The 6,019-nt window shown below is 33.2% G+C and overlaps 1 long non-coding RNA gene across 2 annotated transcripts; it reads left to right on the top strand.

Annotated features, from left to right (window-relative positions):
• The first annotated feature begins 574 nt into the window (after positions 1-574).
• LOC107812508 (uncharacterized) lies at positions 575-3,275 on the top strand. 2 transcript variants are annotated; one of them, XR_012696873.1, is made up of 3 exons: positions 701-964; positions 1,935-2,017; positions 2,742-3,275. It is a non-coding gene; the product is annotated as an uncharacterized LOC107812508 (long non-coding RNA). The 2 variants fall into 2 exon arrangements; XR_012696872.1 differs by having other exon boundaries at positions 575-964; positions 1,935-2,990.
• The last annotated feature ends 2,744 nt before the right edge of the window (positions 3,276-6,019 follow it).

Below are 6,019 nucleotides of genomic sequence, written 5' to 3'. Positions count from 1 at the left end.
CTCTTTTCCTTTCTTCTTATATTACTGAAGGAACCCAAAATCATAACCATCAAAAGTTATTGCTGTGTATGAAACTTGAATCTTTAAAGATTTGACTTCAATTTTGACTGGTTGTAGAAGAAAACCTTGATTTTGGACATTAATGGTAGAGAGTTTCAATTGTTTTTCTGGATTTAGCAGAGGGTTTCAATTGTTTTTCTGGTTTCTGGGTGTGTGGTAGTACATGGGTGAGGGTGTGGGGTTGGGAGAGAGAAACGTAGGGGGGGGAGGGAGGATTTGGAGGAATATGCGGTACCATAAATGTATGAGTGATATAAGGTACAATTAATGTACATTTAAAAAACTTTATGGTATAGAATTGATAATTACGTATACCAAATGTAATTATATCAAACCTTAAACATTGATGGTAATATAGTTTTCTATTTGGAATAGGAATGTAAAAATTTCAATCCTAAAACGTTGGCTTTTTTACCCCAATTGTTGGACTTAGTTTACACGAGGTGCTTTAACATATATATAACCAATAAAGCACACAGTGAACCCAGATGGCTATTTGTGTAAAAGATGTCTTTGTAAAATGGCCTATATTTTCTCTTATTTAGAGATGGTCCAGAGCTTTAACATATAACCAATAAAGTACAGTGAAACCTGATGGCCATTTGTGTAAAGATGCCTTTATAAAATGGCCTATATCATTCATCAGTAATTTTCAAAATTTGCAGACTCATTTTCGAACTTTCATCTGTTTATTAGTATGACCAACGAACAGTTCTCAAACTGTTTGTGAATATGCCTAACTGAAAGTTGTTAACATTATGTCAAAAACTTATTTGTTCCTTCTGTTTTTGTCTGATTACAGTTTAAGGATTTGCTGGAACAGTTGAATAGTGATGACATTCAAACGCAGGCTTGTGGCTCCGTCCATGATGATATATCCAAAGCTATTTCCAAGCTCAATCAGGTATATAATTACAATAAACAGGCTCTTAAAGTTTTGTTTCAATATTTGAAGGCTGGATATTATTCCGATAAACACATTTTTTAAATTAAATTAGTTGATCAACATTTGGAGTAGTTTTGGTACAGTAGCTTTAACTTGGTTGGATTAAAATTTGGTGTGTCGTTGTCAATTTTCCATACGCGAATTTTGTGATCTTGGTGAGCACCGAAGAGCTTATTCCCAAATATGACTTATGGATTTCTGTTGAATGATTTTCTGTACTCGCAGCCTAGTTTTCCAGGAGTGATCATAGGAGGAGTGGCCTTTAAAAGTGGCTGCACAGTAGGTGTTTGAGAGAATTTCTGTTTGAGTTGAAAGTGGAGTAAATGAATGGAACTGATGGAAAACTTGGCTGCGAGTACAGGAAAGAAAATGATTTGGATATGATGATGAAGAGTATTCTGTGTGAAGATGTAAAGGGTGAGATTGATTAGAATCTTTATTCTTTCTTAGATTGAATTTTCATAGATATGGGCAAGAGAAGGAAAAGGCTGATGTGAGTCCGTTAGTTTTGAGGGGCATAAGTGTTCCAATGGGCTAGCGGTACAGACTTTTTTTGGGACCGAATTCAAGAATAATTTTGGCCGTTTTCTCTTTCTTAATCTTTATAAGTGGACTAGATTTGTCTTTTAAATTCTAGAATGTTGGTTTGAAGGTTTTCTTTTTAAATAGTCCTTTATTTTATATTTTTGTTTTTGTTTTGGCGGGGGGGGGGGGGGGGTTGAGTGGTTTCAATTGTTACAAGTAGTATTTTGAACAGAGATATCAGACACAATTAGCAAACTGAAAGTTTGCCACTGCAATGTGTTTATTAAAGAATATTGTGTTACCTATATTGCATATTATAGTGTTTTCTGAAACTCTTACCCCGTTATGAATTAGTTATCACTTGTTGAGTCAGTGAACTCATTCCTTACTTTTATGTCTACAGATACAAGTGTTCATTCCTATACCGAGACTTGAGCTAGTGTACTTCAGTGCTGAGCCGCACGTTTCCTTCCATGGGTGATGCTGGTTCCACTTCCTCTTTTTCTGTTGTTATGTTTCAGTTACACAGTTATTGAAAACTCTTAGTTGTATTGATCCGCGAACCTTATGGGTGGTTGTAACTTTGTAATGCGGTAGACTGTGTTAAAAAAATAAAAGGGAAAAAGAGAGAGACACTGATATATATATTTTGCTAGTCTAGCATCTTGATTATTACACGTGAAATGAATGATGTTACTCTTGGGATTGTTGAGTGATGTAGTTTGGATGATATGAGAGAGGTACAAAAATGGAATTAGTTTCAGTTATAGGCAAGGTCGAAATTTTTAAAGATTCAAAGGCTTGCTATGATGGGTGAAGCCCTCCTATGTGCACAACCGTTAGTTGAGTCGTGACACTACAGAATAGAGTCTACCCAAGCCTAATACTGAGGCTAATAAGGCCAGTGACTAATTTTAACCCCGTTAAACTTAATTGGTTTATGGCAAATCAAAAAGAATTAAGTAGAATATTCATTTGAGTTAAACATATGGTATTTGTCCTATGCATTTTAATGCGCTTGCCTCTTTGTTTAGTACACAATTATTGATCCTGCTGGTATTGGCAACTAATAAGAGCCACCTACATTAAATGTTAGCCTCAATAGACTATTAATTAAAACTTAAATAGATGAGAACTGTAACGAAATAGCAGAAAGTTGAGAGACCTGTTAGAGACTTGTTCCACTCACATGGTATGCTTTTCATGGCAGAGAACTTATTGGCTGAATGGCAACTGGAGCACGTCGTCTACTCGCTCATACGATCTTCTAAGACCATCCAATCTCTGGCATATTGGTGGGAGAAGATGTGGGAGCCTGGGAGGTACCTTCAGTTGACTCCAACCTTTGCAAATGCTCTTACTTGCAATAAGAGGATGATAATGTAGTAGGTAAACTCATGGAACGAACAAGGCTGGTGATTTTTATATTTTCCACTGAAGCTCAAAAAATTTTCTTCTACTGTTTAAAGCCTATCAAGTATGATGATGATTTCTTGGCTTTGGTTTAGATACACTTAGTTAAGAATCTTTTTTTTTTTAATAATGAAATCAAAGTTAGGTGCCTCTGTATCAATTGAATCTTCTAATGCACAAAGAAGTCCTAAGACTGAGACATGATTATTGATTGGGCAGTTATTTAGGTTAATTTTTCTATTAAAGTATAATATATAATGTAAAATGAGAAATTCTTATTTTAGTCCTTGAGTTAATATGTGTTTCTTGTTTTGATCCTAATTTTATTCCACTCAGCTTTTTCTGATCTTTAATTTAATCAAATGTGTGATTTTTGTTAATATTAGTTTTAAAATATGCTAAACACTCTTAAAATATGATTCAATTGCAAATACACCACTTGCATTTTACAATCAAACTCTTACACCCTCTATAATATGAAATCTCACAGAAGTATTAGCTTTGATAATGTTTCAATTATAATAGGATGTTAAGCGTTTAATTTTGAAAAATTTGAGATATATAATTTGTAACTAAGTATTAAAGTAAAATTAAAATTTCAATTAATAAGTTGTTACACAATTAATTTTATGAAATTTAAAAAGGATAAATGTTTTCTGAAACGTATATCTTTCAAACTTCTTAAATAGGAAATAACCACATATTAACAGTAATATATTTTTTGCATTTTAAACATGGAAGCTATTGTAATATTTTATTATATATGAATTTCAGAGTTTATTTGGTTTGATTATTTATTGTTCTGTTTCAAATTAGATGAACTTTCCTTTGTGTAGGATTTTTGTTATATAGGAGTTTTTAAATATTTTTTATTAGAAAAATGGAGATAACATTATTATCATATATATTTTATGTGAGATATCTATAGTATAGAGATGTAAGTGTTTGATTTAAAATAAGCGAAAATATCTAAACCACTTATCTAAACCTTAAGTCTTAAATAGGAAATAACCACTTATTTAAACATCAACCAAAATAAGTATTGGATTTAAAATTCAGAGTGTATCCGTATATAATTTTTACTTAAAAAGAAACAGGAAAAACAAAAAATAAGAGAAGCTCCTCTTTTCACTGGCCAGAAATCATCGTAGCGGCAAAATTCATGTGTGATTTTTCAGTGCTTTCTTGGAATGCAAAACTCCATTTGTGAGTTCAATTGAGCTTAAGCCATTAAATATTGAGAACGAAGAAGCAGTAGTTGATGCATCAACTCTCCTTCAACAGTGGTAACAGCAGCAACTTTTCAAGTTAAATACTATCAGGATACATTAGTGCACCAATTGTACTAAGACATGGTACTTCAGGACCAAGAAGCTCTTCATTATTTTCATGAGGTCGGAATGGATCTTTATTTATATCGAATGATATCACAATCATCAGGGTATTTAATGGATGTGCTTTATATATCCATATAGAATTGCTTTAAAATCTTTTCAGTGTATGCTGATTGATGGACAAAAAATTCATCTTTCATATACTAAATTTGTAGATCAAGACAAAATTGTCTTTCCAAGATCTTTCATTCCAAATTCTTTCTTTAAACAGTCTATTGCTTTAGGAAGCTCCTCTGGAGTTCCAATGATATCTAAATCATCAACATAAACGTCGATTATAACAAATTTAGATATTTTTATAAAGACACAAGGACAAAATTAAATCATTCTTGTACCCTTCTTTCAACAGATACTCACTCAGATGATTATACCTCATGCACCCTGATTGTTTCAATCCGTATAAGGATTTTTGAAGCTTTATTTAATAACTTTCTTGGAAACCTTAATATGATTCAGAATAATTTAAATCCCTCAATGATTTCCATTATACACATATCAAATTTTTCATGTATTGCCAGCTTAAAACCTGAAATGACTACATCCACCACAAGAGAGCATGTCTCTATATAATCAATGCCAGGATATTTACAAATCTTCTTGTGACACAAGCTGTCTTTATGTATATCGACTTGACTTTTTTTAGCACAAGAACACATTTATTCCTCCATTGCTTCATACTTTCAGGTGTTGGGACTATCCGTCCAACTTTACATTTTTCAAGTTAAGTCAATTTTTATTACGTATTTTTCATTTGGCCAATCATTTATCTGTCCAAATTGCATGACGGATTTGAGCTCAAGATCCTCGTCAATATTAATAATATTGAGCGCTACATTATATTAACAATATCGTCGACGATTATTTTATGTCGGTTCCATTATTATCCAATAAAGACATAACTTATTGAGATCTCTTTATCTCATTATTTTTAGTTACCTGAGCCTCTCCTATGAGGTCTTGTAAAGTGTTATGTCGTGGTGCTCTTTTAGAGCACTTGCCTCCTTATTATGACCATCTTGATCATTTGCTCCTCTCCTTCTTCAAGGAGTTTTATCTTTGGAACTGATTGGTCTATTGCGCTTTATGCATGCCATAAAATATGTCCATCAGGGACATTATTCTATTTGGAGAATTAGTGTGATGACCTGAAAGGTCATCTTATGTTTTAGAACCCGATTCTACGCTTTTAAACTTTAAACACCTCATTTTATGCCTCCTCGATTTGCCTGTGCAGTCATGGCGTGTTTCTGGAAAGCTTTTATGTTAAAAGTTGATAGAAATAGGAACTTTTTGGCTAAAACTTCATTTGGGTTGACTTCGGCCAATATTTTGGGTAAACAGATGCGGATTTGTGTTTTGATGGTCCCGGTGGGTCCGTGTCGTGATTTGGGACTTGGGAGTATGTCCGGAATCAAATTCGGAAGTCCCTGGCCCGAGATATCGGACTTTGTCAAAATTTGAAAGTTAAAGGCTAATTGAATTTAAAATATTTGATCAATATTTGACTTCTTAGATATCGGGTCCGTATTTTTGTTCCAGAACTCGGTATAGGTACAATATCATATTTATGACTTGTTTGTGAAATTTCATGAGAAACGGAGTTGGTTTGACGTGATTCGAACGTCCGGTTGTGAAATAGAAGTTTCAAAGTTTTCTTGAAAATTTCATTTTATTTGGTGTT

The sequence above is a fragment of the Nicotiana tabacum genome, chromosome 11, assembly GCF_000715075.1.
Source record: "Nicotiana tabacum cultivar K326 chromosome 11, ASM71507v2, whole genome shotgun sequence".
In the NCBI taxonomy this organism is placed as follows: Eukaryota; Viridiplantae; Streptophyta; class Magnoliopsida; order Solanales; family Solanaceae; genus Nicotiana; species Nicotiana tabacum.
This window is presented reverse-complemented; position numbering and strand designations above follow the sequence as displayed.